Raw genomic sequence first — 10,047 nt, 5'->3', positions numbered from 1 at the left:
GAGACACAGAGCTAGAAGCGGATGCTAAGATCTTTTTTATCCAGCAAAAGAGAGAAGTTCCTCTCCATTTAGAGTTAGAGGAAATTTTCCATAGAAACAGTATCTTTCTTAGCCTTTTTTTACCCTGTTTTTTTTTACCCATTTGTATATGTGAAGGATACTCTACTCAGTTTTTTCCTGTGAAAAAGAAAAGTTAAGAAAGGTTTTCTATATGCACAAGTCTATCAGTGGCTGAGTGCAAGTTTTCCTGAAGGAGCAAACTTCACAAAAAGTTGGCATCTGTATGTTAACTTTCATTAGATGTTTAAGCCTGTCCAGTTGGCAGACACAAATATAGAGTCAGCAAGCCACTTCCTCTTCCATTTCTGTCTCCTCAATCTTTGACAAATGCCCCAGCTGGAGTAAAAACATAATAGTATAAACGTGTATAAAACAAGAAGGAAAGTATAGAGAAGATGACTTGCTTCACGTCTCTAGGGTAGTCCATAACAATGTACACAGCAGGGGTAGGGTATTACTGAGTCCTGTACGCTCTCTGTTTCAGGCAACTTGTAGTGCTTAAGGTATGGAGCAAAACAGAGCAGGATTTGGAGGTGCAAAAAAGTCACTATGCCTGTGATGAGCAAGATATTTCAGTTTCTGACACTCCTCAGCTTCTGAGATAAGCACTGAACCACTTTTTGTCTATCAAGTCCACAACTATTTTACGTACATTTCTAATCATCTGCTTTTGAGACTAAATGTAGGTATCAATCAGTATTTTAATGTTGATCAATCATCACTGGGGATTTTATTCATGTCATATTCAGTTAATCACTTCAATGTGAAAACTGATTTAGCTCAGAAAAAGATATCTGGAGCTTGCTTGGGCAGGTGAGGTGGTCAGCTTTCCTAGAATTGTGAAGAAATAAGGTGAAACACTAGACCCAGACTGGGTAGATTATATCCATCCACTGGTTTCAATAGGAAGAACATTTCATTCATGGCCTTATTTCTGTAGCAATAAATGTATTCATTACTTTACTAAACTTTATTTAAAAACTCATCTGAGAAAAAAAATTAACCGGGACATTATTTGTGCTATTTTTATGGAGGTACTCAGGAATTAACTTATCATGGCAGTGTTTCGTTTGCCAGAATTCTTTTATTTGGCATTTTATAATTTCTCTGCCTAGCTCAAAGAATATTTGTCCAGGGAATACAGCTGGGACTTAAGTATATTTTAAGAAATCACTGAGAAAGCAGCATTTTACATGCAATTGTATTATTTTACCCCCCAAACCCAAGAATCTTTTTTACAAAGGTATTATGTTCAACGGTTAAATTAAGTATCTCCATATACGGATCTGAGCTTATCTACCCTTACTGTCCTCTAAACTGATCCATTTAAACCTCCTCCACTTCTCACAGCAGGCGGAGGCAGAGCCTAAGGGGGAGTTCACTGTGACAGAGTAAGGTAATGGAAATCACAACACAAGATGACGCTTTACTTTCCATGGGACAGGGAATCGGTCTAGCAAATGTTTTGGACATATTACCACAAAAAACAGGTTTTTAAAGCATGATGAGGAGTCCTTAAGTTAGCCTAGGTGTCCTTACCACTGGGAACTGATTAGCTGAACAACTTCCTTGGCTATTTCTCTGCATTGTGCAATGTTTAGCTAGAACAGATGAAAGGATTGTTCAGCATGTGCAATTATTTAACCTACAGGATTTATTGCATTTGAAAACTGCAGTCAGTTGGATGATACTCTCTGGAGGGAACATGCAGTTACTTAGAAATTAATGTGAAAAATTTAAGGTGAAGTAATTTATCTGGCATGGGGAACATTTAATCTCTGTTATGTAGTCCTTGATCTGTAACTGCACTTTGTTTAACAGGCACTTTTAGGGATTGTTTTATTTGATTAGCAATATAGAATAAAACCTGAAAATGTTAAAGAGAGGCTGGTGCTGAAAAGAGGCTGGTGCTGAAGACATTCACTGCAGAAACACATCTGAAACGTGCAAGCAGCGTGACAGCCCGTACCAGCGGGGTATGCTTTAGAGGAGTAACAGCATCGGCTTTAGAGGAGTAAGTAGAGTGGAGAACCAGTCCAGGAAATTGTTAAGGGCAAGATCAAAGAATGCATACAAGAAACTTTGCGTATTTGTCAGTGGCTTCTCTACAGCTGTCTGTGTTCAAAATGTATGCCCTTAGATTTCCAGCTAATGTTGAAGATCCTAAATTCTGTAGATATCCACATTTTTTTCTCCAAAGACCACAGCTGAATAAAGATCATTCAGCCATGGTCGGAAGTAAACCAACATCTCACTCATAACCACGCTGGTGAGATTTACCAAGTTGTTATTCTTTCATGTCTCATAATCTGCTAGACATGGCGTTCCTAGAGCACGTACATGAGAAAAGCACTGGACACACAGGGCCCATGGGAGTTGAACTGAATGCTAGAATCTGACTGTAAAGCTGCTTTTTCTAGAGAAGCAGAGATTCAGATGGCAGATACTTAAGCTTTTCATATGAAATGTTCCCCGAAGCAGGTTTCTGGAATCCAGGTCTCTCTTTTTCATACATTCCATTGGCTTATAGTTATGTTTAATAACATGTTTCTCTTTCAATGAATACTGAATTATGGAATAATTCAACAAGAGAGACTGCAAGAAACTCAGCTACAAATAGGCTCTGTTGTGAGGCTAGAGTATTTTTGAAGAATGTGTGGTTTCATGATCTCTTAACAGAGGAAGGAACTGACTGTGGGTCTTCACATCGAGGTAAGGGCTGTAACCATTGAGCTGATGGATGAAACTGTAGTAGTAACAAACACTATTTAGTACAGATTTCCCCCCAAAGGAAGGGTTCAGGGTGGGGACTCCTAACTGGAATGATAGTCCAGTACTCTGACGAGACAGAATTGAGTCCCACTGGCCCACTTGCTGCTCACTTTTTACCGGCTACCTTAAATACTAGCTTTGATGGATCCTATTTGGTGGCAGTTAACCTCCTCTATGTACAATTTAGGGGCCTTAGCAATGTTTGGAGGTTATGGGTTTCTACATTTGTACGGTGATGAGGCTGAATAAGTATGCTTGAATTTTTTTCTTTCATTTGATGAATCATCTTTTAACTAATAATGAAGATTTTGAACATAGCTGAACCTTTCCTGTACACTTCAAAGCTTCTGCTGGCACCCAGACAAGCACCACACTGTGGTATCTGCCCCCCCAGTCAGGAGGTTGGGACATGCAGACTCCCCCAACGGCAACATTCAGAGTGCTCCATCACTTGCTTGGACAGTGGTTGTAATATGTTTGTGTTGTCTCTCTAGAAACTATCTAAATCAGCTTCTAAATGTTCCCAGATTCTTTTGCCTGGGGAGCAGAAATCTGGCAGGGGCTCTGAAAGGCAAGCCTCCCACGAGATCCTGTATGTCAGCCTGCCACGGGGCCCTTCGGCCAGAAATGCTTCTTTGTCTTAAGGCTTTTTGCGGGCTTTTTGCAGTTTGAAATAATGTTTTCTACCAGTTCATCCTTTTAAATGTTTATTTATCTGTTCAGTACAACAATGAGATCTGGGGTCAAATGCTACAGATAAAAAGATTAAACTAACATGCAGAGAGATGCAGCTAATACCTCTAAGTAAATGCCATGTTCATAGGACTCTGGGTGAAATGGCATTAAACCAGAAGAGTGTAATTTCTCTCGTGTCTTCCCTATCATTCACTGCTCTTTTCTAACCTGATATTCTCCCTATCCTCTCATTCTTGCTCTTAATGACTCTGTAGCTAGGCAGAGGCTTTTCATTGTACAGGCATACCCTCAGCAGAATTTCTTCAGGTGGGCTATTTACAGATAAAATTAGATAAAAGAAGAATTTTAGCCTAGTGTACTGAAACATTTCCCTCCCTTTCCCTGTAATTCATCTGAAACAAGCATGCAAGAGATTGAAGTGAAGGAGGGGCACGGAAATGTTCTGCTACCTGTCCATCCTTAGGGTATTTCTTGAGATACTACATGCGGTTACTCAGAAAATCAACAGTTCATGAAACAAAGAAAATGTAGCTTATACTTGGGAAAAGACTCAGACAGAAGCTGAACTACTATTCCAAATATTTAAGCCATCCAATTCAGAAGATATCAAAATGGTTTAAAACAGTTCCTTGCCTTATGAAACAGTTCCTTCCATTATTAAACCACTGAGTCACTAATCTCCTTGTCAGCAGAAAAGCAATTCTTATGTAAAAGACAGCAATGAACTCAGAAAATTTGCTGAAAGATAGATCAGTACTACTGTTCCACTAAGTTTATGGTACAGGTCTTCAGCTGACCCATCCAGCTGACCAGGGCCCATTTGTAGCAGATAAGGATCTTTACACCGCAATAACATGATAGTGGTCGATGTGAGATATTACAAATACTTCCCTGTGACTGTTAAGCAGCTAAGCCTTGTTGGGTCCATTCATTACAGCCTAACAGTGCTAAAATAGGCAAAATTAGTCACCCACTATATGGCATTAACAGGTCATGATCAAGGTTTATCGTACATTTTCATGGGTATGAAATATTAATTTCTTCACGTTACCTGCATATGAGACAAATATCCCTCATATGAAAAAAGGCGTTTCATTTGTCTGTGCAAAAATAACCTCAAAGGCTCTGGGAGCTCTGAAGATAAACTCCCCGGTACTTCTAACAGGCTGGAAGGAGAGGAGGAGAAAAAATTCTGCCTTGGTATAATTTGAATTTTGTCTTTTTGAAGCACTTCTTCAAGCTGCTGTGCCTCAGGACCCAGCAAATGTGGCCTTCGGCGGCACGGCACACATGCCTGTGTGCAAGGAGGGAGCCTGCGTGCATGTAGGGAAGGTGTCTTCTCACCAGGTTTTGGAAGGTACGAAGCAGGATCGGGACGGGGGGGACACTGCAGCAGCTGGGGCCAGTGCTCACCACGCTTGTTCGGGAAGCGGCATGTCCCACAGAGCTCCTGCTCCGGAGAAGAAGAACACGTCCCAGCACAGCACTTCTGGAAGGTTTCCAAGTCTCTGCACGCTGATAGGGAGGCACAGCACAAGGAGCTGTGTGTCTATCACGGAGAACTGGACAGCTAAATACTGCCGAGGTTCTCACCGTATTATAATGCGCAGGTTGGGTCTCACAGAAAACGGGCTTTCCTGGAAGATGAGGGAATTTGTGCTTTGCAGTATTTCAGCATTTATCAAGAATCATATCCAATTGTCATGATCAATGAAATAGATCTGCTTTTTTAATGATTTTCCAATTGGGTTCAATTTTGTCTTTTTAGAAACTTCCCAGTCAAGTTTATTGAGCATAGTTTCCCATTCTGTTTTCCAGTAATTAGTGAAATGGTATCTCATTTCTTTGTGGAATATGTCAGCTCTGTGTGGCATTTGAACCTGAATGGAATAAAAGGAGGAATTCTATCAAGGACAGGCTAAGGTCTGCTCCATAGTGGAAATTCAGATTGTGCCACGTGACTGGCCTGTCCAAATCCAGCCCCCCATGATCCAAACCTTGGTTCTAATAACTCATAAGGTGATCACTTCCTCAGACCAGTCTGCTGCCAAACCCCAGTGGAATGGAAAAGGTATCACAAGGGTTAAGCTCCACAGCACTGTGACAGCAGGACCTGGGAAATCTGGCAGAGGTCTGTTTCTAAAAGTGAATTTATCCCCATTCCGAGACATAAAAATGTTTTCTCAAAACACTAATGAAAAAGAATGATTTTACAGAAGGAAAAGTTGTATTTTGGAGACCGTACATTACAACTTTTTGAATCATAACAATCAAAAGAAAAAGAAAAAGTGGATAGTCTTCAGGACAAATTGAAAGACCTTTTGAAATTCGAAAGAAAATCTTGTTACAATACCAAAAGAGTTATTTTAATATTTTTCCTGGTTATTTTTTTAAGAACATTTCCTGGTTTAATTGGCATTGCTAAGTGGTTTTCATTTTCTACCAAACGTGTGTGGGAGGAGTTGTTAAGTAGTGTCTATTAAATAGTGTCTATCAATACATTTTTAGGAAAATAAATAAAATAAAATAATTTTTTAGGAAAAATTTCTTTACTGAGAGAGTCATCAAACATTGGAACAGGCTGCCCAGGGAGGTGGTGAAGTGACCATCACTGGAAGTGTTCAAAAAATTTGTAGACATGGCACTTCAGGACATGGTTTAGTGGGCTTGGTGGTGTTGGGTTGACAGTTGGACTTGATGATCTTAAAGGTCTGTTCCAACCTTAATTATTCTGTGATTCTGTAATAGTAAAAGCCAATGAAGTTTGAGCTGAGTTACATGGGGTACAACAGAGCAAAGCAAGAATTTTGGGGAAGCAAGCTAATGGAGCAAAGCTAGTATGATTTTCTGAAAGATGTTGTCATCATATTTGGTTGCGGTAGGGCATGCCTGAAATTAAAATTGCTGAAGCAAATGGAAAAATCAAATTAGCTAAGAAAGTTTTAAAGCCAAATCCTATGGTATGAAGTTAGTCTTTACTCAACTGAAAATCCCAAGAATTTCAGTAGGAGTATTGCCTGGAAAAAGGCTGGAGGGTTAGACTTTTGGATAATAATAAGAACATGGTGGGATGCCTCTGGGTTAGTTTTATGGAACATCATAAAATAGTGGGCTATAAAAACAGAGGTACGTAATAAAAGCAAATTGCAATCACTCTATAAATGAATCTTTCTATTTTAACTTTGGGGAACATGTGACTTAGGAAGTGAAGGAACCATCTACATTTCTTCCAAATACCTCTAACTAGCCGGTATTTTATGTGGTAAACTAAGTGGGATGCAATAGCCTTTTTCACACTTCAGTGTATTAATAACCCTTAGTTCAAAAAAATAAATGTTTGCTCCTAAGATTATGACTTTACAGGAGTAGCCTATTATCCATATTTGGTTTTCTGGGCCCACTTTTATGACTAGCAAAGGGCGTCCAAGTGAGCTCACTATACTTATGCATTTCTCAGTATAATTTCTGTTCTATGCATCTGTCTTTCAGATGACAAACCTTTAGGGATCAGGTCTTTTGCAAAACATCAAATAAGTTGTTAATCTAGTAAAAAAGGAAAGTCTTGTGCAAAAAGAGGAACTGCTGAGCAGATTTAACTTTGGAAAAAACATATGGCTATTTAACTTGTAAAAATTGGTGGAATTTTGTTTTTTGAAACACTTTTGAGGTATGGGAATGGGTCATCGATATGGGAGGAGACTTCCACCTGTGTCTGCCTATGTCAAATATTGCTGCAGTAGCTGCTCTTTCCATTATACCAGATTCCAAATCTATGTGTTTAAAGGAAGAGAATTTGAATATTCAATGTAGAACAGAGAAAAGTATGTAAGACTTTTAAATATAAAATAAAATTGCATTAACATAGAAGCTGAAAATAGAAAACACTTGAATAAATAAACAAAGAGTATGCCCATCTTGCTTTCTGCAGACAGATGAACGTTGCCTTGCTTGTGATGTGATCTGGATGGACCTGACTGAATTAGTGCTAAAACCAATAACCTGTTTGAGAGGCTGGTTTTCTTGTCATTAGGTACCAGAATTACCTAAAGTGAAGTTTGTCTTCTACCACAATCTTTCTGTGCTGTTTTAGGTAAATCAGTTATCTCTTCTATCATCTAACTTGTAAATAACTTTCATTAACTTTGTGAAAGCTACATGTCTAACTGTCCTTCAGGAGATGGCTCTTCTTTCCTTCTCTGCAAAACGATGATGAAAGGACATCCCTCATTCCCAGGGGAGCATAAGTAGACCAGCCATCACCTTAAGGCTTAGCTGTGTTCTGGGTGTGGAGATGTCTCCAGTTTTGCTGTTGATAGGATTTCTTAGCTCATGTGCAATGTCAAGCCAAAGCAGCTTTACTACATTTTCAAAGTCAGTTCAGGCCAGCAGCAGTCTTCTTGCTTTCATGCAAGGCTGAGACTGGGCTGGTAACTGCTGACTCCAGTCTGAAAGCCCTGGGAGCACAAGGCAGAGACAGACGAGCTGGGTCTGCAGGAATTTGTGTGCCTACAGAAGCTGAAACACTTTTCTTATGTTCACTTATCCACTCAACATCAGCCCCAATGCCCCAGATAAAGGGAACCCACCTGTAGATTAAACATCCCTAATAACTGCACTAATGGTGGACATATAAGCACCCTGCAAGGACTCCTAGTCCTTGTAGGACTTCAGATAGTGTAACACTGGGTTTTGCCCGTATTTCTTCATGGTATCCTCAGTCAAATGATCATACTGAATTTTCATCTGCTAGGCTTCCAATGTTTCTCATTGATATGAGAAACATATACAAAGAGGGCATACATGAAATCTCTGACCAGGCTTTGTCACACCATTACAAAAGGAACAACCTTTCTCTTGAGGAATATCAGTCTGAGTGAGACTGACTGTTTAGTGAGAATATACTTCTCCTTGCACTTCGTAGGGGAGAAAAGAACAAAGCGTTTTACTTCCTTACATTCAATACATTTTGGTTAGACTTGATTACTCTTGTACTTCTTGTGGTAAAAATGATACATCTGAAATGCAATTCAACCTTACAGAACTAGTCTTTTATTAAAAACCTCGTATTTCTGCTTTGTTTTTTGTTGTTGTTCCAGCCCAGCAGTGGAAGAAAATATTTGGACTTCAGGATTACCCAAAGGACAGGAATTTTGGTTTTTGACAAGTAGCGCTGCTTACCAGGCCTGCATGTCACATGTACTGAGTGCTCTGATTGCTTCCAGACTGTGTTCTTGGAAGTTCAGGAAGTTCCTTACTGGGCAGCTTCTACAGGACAAATTCTGTCAGTTTGTTACTTACTCTTGTGTTGGTCATCCTCAACCGTCAGCGCACTTGTGAACCTCCCTGATGTTTTATTAGCATGACTGGATCCACATGAACCCGAATCTCTGGCCTTTGCCATAAGCTGCTACAAGGCCACCCCATAAGAGCTTTCTGATTCAGCTCCTGTGCAGGGAACCAATGCAAGAATCATTACACAACACATAAATGTATATGTATTTTCCCATGCTAAACTCCACCCATCCCAGCCACTAACCAAGTATTAGGTGTGACAGAAGGCATCTTGTCAGACATGGGTAAATCTGATAGATCATTCAGCTTCCTTGTCTTTGCTGTAGCATTTATATCTTTCCTCTTTTTTCAGCAATCAATGGGATAATTTAATTCTCAGAAACTGATTGTGTTCCCTACAGGTTTCCAAAATAAAGAAGGTAATGAACAACATAGCTAGCACCTAAATTCTCTTTTGTCTTTTGGGTTGAACTTTGAAAAAAAAAAAAAAAAGAGAAATAATTTCCTGTTACATCACAATCTGTGCCAAAAAATGTTAGCAAAAAGCCAAGAAGTCAATACCAGAAGGATGATACCAAGGATTAATTCAGCACATCAGCAACTTCATTAGTTGAAAGGACTGAGAATGTGGGTGCAATGACAGAGACCTTGATGGTTACCAAATGCTCACCTCAGTCTCATTTCTGAGATTTTGTGACATGACAGCATAGTCTGACATAAAAAGGGAAAAAAAACCACTTAAGGACAAAAATATATTACAATAACAGATTAAGACCAGCCTGTTTATCCTGGTTGATCTTTCTGAAATATTTAAAGCTAATTTTATCACTGTGAATGGAATGGTAATGTTCTTATTTGGTACATTTTCTCTATTGCCTTCCCGTTTGGATGATAGGCATATGTGAAATACAGCTTCAGCCCCATCCACCCCAAAACTATCACCACCCTTACTTTACACTGCTTTGTGGTCTCTTGACATGGTGTAGCTCTCTTAACTGAGTTAACAGACCTATTTCTCCTTGCATTCTTTACCAGGCAGTCTGCTTCCCTCCTTTCATGTATACAAATACATGCATAACGCATGAGTTATTGAACTTTTGATTGAGGTTTAGTGTTCATGAAGATGCCAAATAACAGCTCTCAGGTCTTTTAAAATCTGCAGAATTTTTAGTCAACTGGGCTTAGCGCTGTCAGTTAGAAGCACTTGAAATGTCAACTTTCTCCAGA

The sequence above is a fragment of the Phaethon aethereus genome (assembly GCF_964289735.1).
Source record: "Phaethon aethereus genome assembly, chromosome: 2".
In the NCBI taxonomy this organism is placed as follows: Eukaryota; Metazoa; Chordata; class Aves; order Phaethontiformes; family Phaethontidae; genus Phaethon; species Phaethon aethereus.
Note: the sequence above shows the minus strand (reverse complement) of the source record.